We start from the raw sequence: 11,314 nt of genomic DNA on the forward strand, positions 1-11,314 counted from the left end.
GAAACATCATTCTGCAAGATGAAATCAACTCTGTTGATTTCTTCAAATCATTTCCTACTCCACCTTCAGATATTCATCTTTTTCCCCAATTCCCTTTCCAGCTTCCTATGTTGTTTTCCCATTAGACTGTGAGCTCTCTTGAGGACAAGGCCTCTTTTATACTTTTCTTTATATACTTTTCTGTGCCTGGCACAGAGCAGGGGTTTAATAAATGTTTATTGACTGTGCTTAATAAATGCTACATTCATTTATGTATTGTTTTCTCAGTTATCACTATTAATAAACAAGATTTTATTCCAATGTCTTCGGTATCTTCCCTTTTCAGATACTGTTTATTGGTCCTTCCATACCTTCTCAATTATATCACCTCCAGCATAGATCTCTTCTATATACACTTTGTCAAATTTGTCTATTTTCCCATCTATTCCTTAGTACCATGTCTATCTCCTCCTCTATAAGCACACCTCTGTAATATTAAGAGTCCAAGTGTGGTGGGTTGTGGTGGGTCCACTGTCCTTGACAGAGAAAACTTTATTATAATGACTTGTGCATTGTCTAGACTACTCAGTGGCAAATCAGTCTATATTCCCTTATATTCAAGCAGCTCTTCAATCTGGCTCCCAATCACCTTTCCAGCCTTCCTTCATTCTAATCTTCTAGCCCAATTGATTTAATCAGTCTTTTAAATCTCCCTTGACACTCTACCTCTCACCTCCTTACATTAACCCATGGCTGGGATGCACTCTCTCCATTCCACCTTTCAGCAACCCCACCTCTTCCTTCAAGGTTCTTTGGGTGCTCTCTGCTTAAGGAAGCATTTGGTGAGCCTCCCTCAGCAAGTGTTAGTGTCTTCTCCCTTCTCAAATTATCACGTGTACTCATCTTTATACTTGTTACAAGCAACTTGAAGTGGCAAAATCGTTGTTTCCCCAGAATCTAGCACAGTGATCTGCACATGGTTGGCAGCTAATCTTTTCTGAATCAAGTTGAATTAGATCACCAGTCCCAGGCAATGGAGTCTGATTCTCCATTGAAGCTGATTCTACCTATAGCAGGGAAGCAGCAGTTTCAGGGGAAGACAAAATTTCCCTAGAATCAAGGATTTTGAAATAGTTTTATTCTGTTCAAACTTTCTTGATTCTCTGAGAAGCAAGCTGATCCACAATGGAAAATCATGACTGGTAATTATGACCCCAGAAACCTAATGAATGATGAAGCCACTTTCCCATCTCTTAGCAAAGATAATGAAGACTAAGCACTTTCAGACACAGTCCACATGTGACTCTATTTTGCTTGACTATATGTGTTACAAAGGAGGGCTTTTATGTGGGGTAAGGAAAGGTATGGGGTAGAGTAGGTTAGCAGTGATGATGATGCCAAAAGAGAGAAAAAAAGCAAAGAACTTCAAAGATATTAATAATCAGAAGGCGACAGAAGTTTAAACAGGGATGTGGACTAGCAGGACAGTATTAGTATTAGTCTATTTCTTGTAAAATTCTTCTAAAACACATGTAAATATTCACATTTGTTATTATCAATTTCATTAAAAAGTTTTAAAGTAGTAGCCTGGGGGTCCAGAACTACCTCTGGTCTCAGCTCTTCCATAACCACACAACTCTGGACAAGTGGTTTCTCAAGTTAAATGAAGAGATTGAGCTAAGACACTTGCCTGATAATAGCACCTAATAGTTAGGATTTTATAGGATTTTGAAGGTATGGGTATCTTCCCTATGATCCCAAAGGGCAGAAAGTATGAATCAGTATATTATCCCATTTTTCAGATGAAAATAACCTCAGTATTCTCATATAATGCTTTATCTAAAGTCAAACAGGGATGAGAGCTGAAATCCTTGGTCTTATGACTCCTCATTCTAACTTGAGTGGAGGCAAAAGTATGACAGGGAATGGGGATGAACTTGGGGAGTCTACAAAACTTGGAAGTGATTCTAGCATTTCCTACCTGTGTGACTTTGGGCAAGTCTGACTCAGTTTCCTCATCTGCAAAATGGAGGTAAGAGCACCTACCTCCCTGGGTTGTGAGGATCAAATGGCAAATGTAAGGTGCTTTACAAACACTAAAGCACCATATTTGTTCAGTCATGTCCAATTTTTTGTGAGCCATTTATAGTTATCTTGGCAAAGATATTGGAGTGGTTTGCCTTTTCCTTCTCCAGTTCATTTCACAGATGAGGAAACTGAGGCAAACAGAGTTAAATGACTTGTCCAGAGTTACACAAATAGGAAGTGTCTGAAAGTATATTTGAACTCATGAAAATGAGTCTTCCTGATAGACCTTGTGCTCTATTCACTATACTACCTTGCTGCCCAAAGTATAGCTATGTAGAAATGCTATCTAAAAGCTACATAAATGCTAGCTACAAACATTCCATTTTAGATTCCTGCTCCTTCCTCACCACTTTCTCTTCCCTCAGATCTTTAGGCTTATAACTGATTGCTCTGTATAGGGAATGCTCTGCCTATGGGTATGGTGATATAAACTTCAATCATCCTCCACCCACTAGAGTTCTCTCTCATTCCTCCCTCCCAAGGAAGTATCCCTTGGCCTAAGACAAAAATGAATAGAGACAAAAATGAACAGGGACAAGCTAAGTCTGCCAATCCCTCACTCCAGGAGGGTGGACAAATGTCCTGCCTAGGTTACTGCTTTGACAGCTATCTGACAACTGTGCTTCTATAGCTGCTTCCCTAGATATTTTTAAATTAATATTTAATCAATAAAAATAAACTTGCTCTTCCTCCTTTCCCACATCCCTAATTCAGAAAAGGAAAAAAAAAAAAAAAAAAAGCAAATCCATGTTATAAATACACAGTCACAGCAAACGAATTCTGTATCGGCCATGTCCAAAAAATATATCTCAATATATGCTTTTATCACTTCCAGGCTAGAGGGAGAAGGTAGTCCCAAGCAAAACAATCTCTTAAGATTAAAAAAAAAATTATAAGCCCTCTTTTTTGTGGTGGCAAAAAATTGGAAACTAAAGGAGCTCCTCCCAATTGGGAAATAGCTGAAAAATGTAAGTGAGGTTCATGTGTCAAGTTCCCTCCTACCTCTTCTGCCTTGTTTGTGTAGCTAGTGTGTGGGGTACCTTTCTCCCATCTGTTCCTTCTCCCTCATCTATTATTCTTTCCTTTCCTTTTCACTCTTATTTTAAGACAATAAAAACATAACTGAACTAAACTCCCTTTATGATCCTTGATGATGATAGGACTCTATGGGGACACAATAACATTTCCACTATAGAAACAAACAACTTTCCTTGTTTAGCCCCTTACAGTTGATAACTCACACCCTTTTGTGTTTGTCTTTAAAGTTTCCAGGTAACTCTGAGCTTTTCATCTAGAATGACTGAAAGTCCTCTATTTCATTGTTTATCCTTTAGAATTATATTCATTTTGATGAATGAGTTATACTTGGCTATGAATCTACATCTGGAGTGTTGTATTCCAAACTCCTACTCTTTTATTATAGTGGCTACACAATTGTGTGTGAGCCAGGCTATGGTAACTTGGTACTTTCTTTCTGGTTGCTTGCAGGATTTTTTGCTTTGATACAAAAGTATTGGATTTTGGTTGTAATGCTCCTGGAAAATTTTCACTTTGAGGTTGCTTTCAGAGGGTGACTAATGTATTCTTTCTATTTTTGTTTTGACCTCTTGATCTAACACATCTGCACAGTTTTTTTCTTGAAATATGATATTTAACCTCTTTTTTGGCTTCCAAGTTAGCTCAATGATTCTTAAAGTATTTCTCTTTAATCTGTCTTCCAGGTCAGTTGTTTTTGGTATGAAACACTTTAAATTTTCTTTCCCCTTGACTTTAATTTTCTTTTTTCATGCAGCCTCAATTTCTACTTAGTCCTTTCTAGTATTCAGTGCAGTTTTATATTTTTCCTTCCTTATATCAAACTGCTTTGCTCATAGATGTTTTGGAGTCATTCTTTTCTGGGTTGGTTTATCATTATAACTTTTTACTTGCTCATACTTTCACATTACTTTTTTATCTTTGGACTTATAGTTAGGGCCAAGTTCTATGGTCTTCCAGGAAAATGTTTTGGATTGGTCTTTCTGTTACTTTCTTGGGGATATTTGGGTCATTCCAGTATGTCAGGAATAATTCAAATTGGGGACCTACAAGCTCTCAAGTGTCCCTAAGGTGGTCTGATCTCTTAGCAAAGTCTAATTTTCTGTCCTCCTGGTCCAAGCTCTGGTCCTAAGCTGAGTCTGCATCTGAAGGGAATACCCCATAGGCTTGTTCCATTTAGAATTCCAGTATACAGTTATTGGACTCAGGCACCATCAGATAGCTGTAAAGTAATATTAATGGCATCTGTTCGGTCTGGATTCTTGCTTTTGTTAATTCAGGCTTTGGACTGGGCTGGAGGGTAGAACTGAGACTCTTCTCCTGGAGTCAGAACCACACAGCTACTGCTTCTTACCCTGGAACCTCCAGGCACAAGTTCCCTTCTCAGTCAATCCTGGATTAGTACTTAGAACTAGGAATCACAAAATTGATGGATTTTTTTCATTTGCTGAATTTGAAATCTCTTCCTACGCTCTCTTTGTACTGGAATATCCCTTGTGGGGTCTTTTTCTGGCTAAACCTCTATCACCAGTGGTGGAAGACCTGTCTCATCTCTCTATAGACTTTTCTTAAAGTGTTTTTTTCCTCATATTTTCCAATCAGGAGTCAATTTGGTTCATTTTCCAGATCTGTTTGGAAGTGTCAGTGGATGGGGGAGTGGAGTCCTTCCTGCTGCTCTACCTCTATCCTCAGATGGCATAGCAAAAAGAGCAGAAGCTTTAGAAAACAATCTGGATTTTAACTGACAACAGAATTCTGATCCTCTCACAAGATGATCGTCCCCAAAGGCTAAGACATTTCCCTTTTCTTCTGCTAATACATTGGTGTGGAAAGAAAATTGGACAGTGAGGAGCCATTTCATTCAAATGTCCCATTTCTGAAAAAGCAAGGCCACAGAATGATAGAACTATTGACTTGAAAGACTCCCAAGAGGTCATATAACTCAACCTTTTTTATTTTATAGATGAAGTTCACTAATTTATTTGCCCAAAATCACATAGATAGTAAGTGATAAGGCCAGAATCCAAATCCGCATGCAATGTTATTTCCAGTGCACCTTGCTGGACTTTTATTTGGCCTTAAATACTCAACCCCAATCTACTTTTAAGGCTCTATTAAATTTTAACACTCCCACCCCTGAACATACATATTCTGTAATCTCAACAAACTAGCCTTCTCTCCTCCATGTCCATCTCTATGCCTTGGCACTTGCCATCCCAGATGTCTAGGATGCACTCATCCCTCCTTACTTCCACCTTATACTCTTTCTTTAAGAAGCAGCTCAAGCACCATCTTCTGAATGAACTTATTCCTAATTCCCCTCAGTTGTGCCTTTCCTCCTAAACTAACTTGTGTTTAACTTCTTTGTAATATATATTCCACTGACATTTATGCTCGGTGGAGACAAATTAAGTATTTGTCTCTCTCTCGACCTGATCCTCCACCTCATGAGACTAAAAGTTCCTTGAGATTAGGGTGTTCTCTCTTTGTACTTGTATATCCAGCAACTAACAATGTCTACCATACAGGAAAGGGCTTAATAACTATTGATTGATTGAGGTGTACCTGAGAGATTGGACTTAGGACACTAGAGACCAGGAACTAGAGGGAAAGAGGATGCACTGGGAGCAATGGCTTATGTGGTACAGTGGAAAGGACTATGGTCCTCAAATCAATGGGCTGCAGTGCTAGTTCTGACATTAGTTGTGCAGCTTAGACAAGTCACCACTTCTCCTGATTTCTTATCTCCAAACGGGTAGTATTTGAACCGCCACTTCCCAGCATCATTATGAGAAGAATGCTCTGAGTTAAGAGGATGAGGAGGCTGCTGGGGGAGAGAAGGGGCCTGAGTGTGTCTGGTGAGCCCCAGAGAGGGACCAGGGACATAAAGCAGAAAGTGTTGAGTGGGCCCACAAGGAGAAGCCTGAGCTGGGTCAGAATCTCCCTCTCCTCCCCAGACCCGAGATTACACCCTGAGAGATGGCCCGGTGCAGGGAGGGAGGCAGAGATGAAAAAGAAAAAATGAGAGGGGGAGAAAGGAGAGGCAGCAGACGGCAGGCCAGGCGAGCCGCCGCATCGGGGCGTCCCAGACTCTCACTTGGCAAAAGCCATTTTCCTCTCCAGTGAGCAACACAGAGGCCATCCCTCGGCTGCCCAGAAAAGAAGGAAAGTCCCTCCCGGGAGCGCTGGCACGGCCTGCAGCCCCCAGGGGTGCCCCCCCTGCCCCCACACTGGCGGCTGAGATGAGCCTGCACCGGGTCAAAAGATGCACAATGCTGATTCAAGAGATGGGACAACAGCTACCAAATGCCCGGCCAGGCACCCAGGGGCCCTGCCTTCCAGCAGCTTCTCGCCCGAGTTAGCCAAGATGTGCAGTGCCCCTGCTAGTGCTATCACACCTGGAGCACTGACTGGCCGGCGGGGCGCCCCTCCGTCCTCACTTCCCTCCCTGTACTGTAGGTGCCTGTGTAGACGCATCCCTCCCCCAGCCCCATTTACTACGGAAGGTGAGTGCTGGGCGTGCCGCTGAGTCTGTGGAGACGCGCCGCTCTTCCTCAATGGCGCGAAGCTGCCCTGGCCGGCAGAACAGACGGTCCTGTTCCTCTCCTGACTCTCATCACTTCTCACAGATGCCCCTTTGCACGTGGCACTGCTCCACACAAGCAGGCTGGGCCTACTGGCTGAAAATGGAATCACTTCCTTGCCCATCTACACCCGAGCAATGGAGACTGTTACAGGGCGTGAAGAAGTGCTGGCCGTACTGTCTGTGCTCGGCTTGTCTTAGAATCCATCACTAACAACTCACTGCCTGCTGCCTCCCCTGTGGGAGCCCGGGTCTGTCTGCAGACTGTGGGAGCCTGCAAATGTTTCTTTCATTAGGTCCCCTGGTTGCGGGCAAGGCAGAGCAGTAGGGGACCCTGGAGGCCAGCTGGTCTTCTGAATCAAGCTAAGCTCCCACGTACCTGAGGGACAATCCTCTGCTGTCTGGCCTGTGTAACTTCCATTTCAGCATGTATCATTCTCCTTTTTTTCTGTCCTGTGTCCTCCATTTTCCTCCAATAAAGTGAGAGGATCACGAGCCGCAAAGTTCCCTGCCTTAGGGTAACTGCGCCCGAAGAGCTGGACTCAGCTGTCGTGGTCACTGACTCAGGCATGGCGAGGCCCTTGGGCACCCGCTGCCCCAACAGGCCTGGAATGCCGCTGATCTGGGGGCTCAGATTTGGCTCCTTCTCCTCCCCAGAGTCTGCCCTTCCTCCTAACTTAGCCATTTCCGCTGGGGCCACCATCACCACTGACAACCATCCGGACCCTAAACTTCACAATCACACATTGCAGGGGAAGGAGAGATCCTAGAGACCCTGCAGAAGTCACTTAAACCCTCCTGAGATTCCAGGAAATGAGAGACTCACACATGTGATGACAAAAGCCCAGTAAGCCTTAAAGCCTATCTTTTTATCTCTGATTCTGTTCAATTCCACCTCCCACTCAGGATCAGCTGATGCCTCCCTGCCTTCCTTATTCTCCTCCACTCCTCCTGTTGCCCCATCTTAGCTACAGTCCCCATAACCTGCCACAGTTTTCTCTGCCTCCGAGGCATCCTGCACATACTGCAGGAGAAATCTTCTTAAGGCACAGGTCTGATCATATGCTTCCTGCTTTAAAGCTTTCTAGGGGCTCCCCTGAATTCAATGAAGAAAATATACATTCTTTAACAAGTCCTGGCCTTCTAAAACTTAGCTCAAATGTATCCCTCCAGCCTTCTTCAAACAATCGACAAGCATTTATTAAAATCCTACTATAGGGGACAGCTAGGTGGCGCAGGAGATAGAGCACCAGCCCTGAAGTCAGGAGGACCTGAGTTCAAATTTGATCTCAGACACTTAACACTTCCTTGTTGGAATCCTTACTAACTGCTAACTAATTAGAGTTGATCTAATCTTACAAGAAGATGTTTTGGGCAGAACCTGAAACAAGGTACTAAGTAGAACTACCCATAATCCCTCTCTCTGGAAGGAGCATAAATAGGCCAATGGGCCAGTCGGAAAGTTCTTCAGAGTGAAGACACTACAAGTCAAGATTTCACTGGAATGACATGAAGAGTTGGAGCTGGCTGGAGGCTGAAGAAAGCAGAGGCAGAGGCTGAAGGACCAGACCTTTGGATTTGGAGACATTCGGAGAGAGCTCTTGGAACCAAGCAGAGAGATAAGCCTCTAAGGTAACCGGGCTATATTGGAGATAATAAAAGATCTGAACTTTTATCACCTGGCTGTGTTTTGAGAAGAAAAAGCTCACCACATTTTGGCGCCCGAACAGGGACCGATTCAGATCCATCTGAACTAGATCACAATACTTCCTGGCTGTGTGACCCTGGGAAAGTCACTTAATCCCCAAGCGCCTCAGCAAAAAAAAAAAAAAAAAAAAAAGCTTATTATATTACCCAAGAGACTTAGAATCTATAAGAGAGATATCAAATACTTTATATAAAATACATGCAAAATAAATGAAATAAAATGAAGGTCAAGTTGAGGCCGAAGGCACTAGCAACCTTGGAAATAGGAAAAACTTTATGCAGAAATTGGCATTTGAGATAAGTCTTGAAGGAAACCAGGGATTTTAAGAGGCAGAGGTGAAGAGAGCATTCCAACCTGGGGGCACAACCTGGGCAAGGACACAGAATTGGGAGATGAAGTATCGTGCAAAAGATCAATATCCTTATTATTCAACTCTATTACATCCTCAGCATCCCAGATCAAACCACATAGTGTTTCCTGATTTTGATTACCATTCCTTTGCTTTTATGCACACTACTTCTTGTAGATAAAATCTCTCCCAAACACATCTTCCTGCCGAGATTGATTTCTGTAAGCTCAGCCCACAGAATCAAGAGTTGCAAAGGACCTTAAGAGCTAAGTGCACCTCACACTTCCATGATAATCACATCTTTAATTTCTCCAATAGATGGGTACCAGACTTCCCTAGAAGATCCTCAGTGAAGAGGAAACCCTACTTTATATCAAATCAGAATCTATCTTTTCTTTGCCTCTTCCGCCTGTACTTCCTGTTTTACACTCTATGAAGCTAATAACCAACATTTCTCTATAATCCACCTATTTCCTCTTTTGACAGACCCTATTTCTGAAAGTCAGACAGTTTCTGAAGAGCATGATAGACTAAGGTGATCACTCCCAGCCCCCAATAGCTTTTTGATGATCAGATTGAGCTAGGCCCTCCCCAGTGACTTCTTTTATGTCCTTGATTTTGCTAATCCAAGTTAGAGTGGTCCAGTCTAAGTGGAGACCAAACCAGAAAGAACTTGAGATGGATTATGCTTTTCTAGTCAAGAGATTGCTCTTCTCTCCTTACCCTATGGGAGGAACTGAGAACTATATTAATCTGCCTCTTTATTAAAATATCCACCTATCAGGATTGTCTTGCTTTTATCACAGGTCCAAATTAGGCCAAATAGAAAGAAGATATATATACCTGAATTTGAAAAACACTGTCAAGTCTCACTCTGAATCTTTGACACAAATGGAGACTAGCCTATCATCAAGCTGCATGCTTCTAATAAATTATATCTAGCTTAGAAAATTGCCTCTTTCCCATTTGTTAAATTTCATTTTTGACAACAGCATATTTAATTCCTTCTCCATGAAACTTTTCTTCAGATACTAGACTTGATGATAATTACCATCCTGTCTTCCAAGCTACCATTTGTTTCTCCAACTGACCGTGATGTGGTGTGGTCTCTGTATCCTTCACCATCTTGATTGCCCACCTTTCACTGTTCACACTCCAATTTATCCAGGCCCCTCCTGAAGGGGGGCACCAAGAACACACTGGTGAAGATGCTGCCCCACTGGGAAGCCATACCACTATAACTCTTATCATTCCAGGCACCAGGCCTTCCTTAAAGAAACCTGAGCTCTCCAGAGCCTCGCTGGCTGCCGCTCCAAGTTAGCCTGCAATCCACCCAGACCCCAATATCATTTTCACCCTGCTCAAGTACTCGCCCCCTCTCTTCCAGGGAGGCTTCACAGATCTCCTTGGTGTGGGCTGATATCTCCCCAAGCTGGAGATTCTCATCTCAAGGGTTCAGTCCTCTAACTGCATTAAAAGTACTTGTCTATGTGTATTTCTTCCAGTGTCCTGCACACAACAGGGGCTTAAATAAATGTTCACTGAATTGCATTGAAGGGCTGGCCTCCATACTATTTTTTCCTGAGCCATGAATTGCTAGTTTAATCTTCCAAATCCCCCCCACACACCCTAAGAGACCAAATTGATTGCTGCCCAAATTGAACTGCAACTCAAAAGGAGGAGTCCTCCTGATATGCAAAGGCTAAATCCTAATCCAGCAAACCCTGTGATGTGGCTGGGCTTACTTAAAATTAAGTGGGACATTTTACCTTTAAAAGAGCAGCAGGGCTCTAAGTGACCCTGTCTCTCTGCTCCATGCTGAACAAGAGAATTTGGCACAAAGCAGTCTGAATCTGAACAGTTAACAGCAAGGTTCCATTATCCCGTGGCAATGTGCCCGGTTCGTGCCAAAAAGGCTGAGCAGTGGAGATGCCACAGTGGGCCCCAGGATGCAGTGACATAGAATGAAGTACCTCCTCCTTCAGCCAGACTCCTGAAATGGACAGAATGAGAACAGAGAGGGAATATGTTAGGTTTGCCCCACATATAGAAGGGAACACCACATGTGCATATCTCACAATAGTTTTATTATTATCAAGGCACAAGCCAGAAGGTTTGCTGGACAGTGCCCACCTCATCAGGGAGGAACAGAATACAAAAGGCCAAAAAAATCCCACTTTCCCAATCCTCAAAATTCTTTTAAATACCTAAACAAGAAAATCCATTATTACCCTAACACATTTTTGAGGTTCTTCACATATATATTCTACAAATTTAAGAAATTACTACAGATAAATCACACATCTATATCACAAATGCACTCACATTCACACGTGGCAAAAATATTATCCTGACGTTTAGTTATTTGTCATGTAACCGTGAAATGAGGAGTCTGACTTGACATCCACAAATTAGAGGCACTTTTCAGGATGGAGAAATGTCTTGGACATCCAAGTGGTGGGTATCCAATTCCTCCAGCTGTTTTAATTCAATTCAAGGAAAAAGCAAACTGCCTGAGGTTTTAAGGAAGCTGGTCAGCAGGGAGACTTGGAGAAAATGAGATCTTCAGAGA

This window comes from Antechinus flavipes, chromosome 3 (assembly GCF_016432865.1).
Source record: "Antechinus flavipes isolate AdamAnt ecotype Samford, QLD, Australia chromosome 3, AdamAnt_v2, whole genome shotgun sequence".
In the NCBI taxonomy this organism is placed as follows: Eukaryota; Metazoa; Chordata; class Mammalia; order Dasyuromorphia; family Dasyuridae; genus Antechinus; species Antechinus flavipes.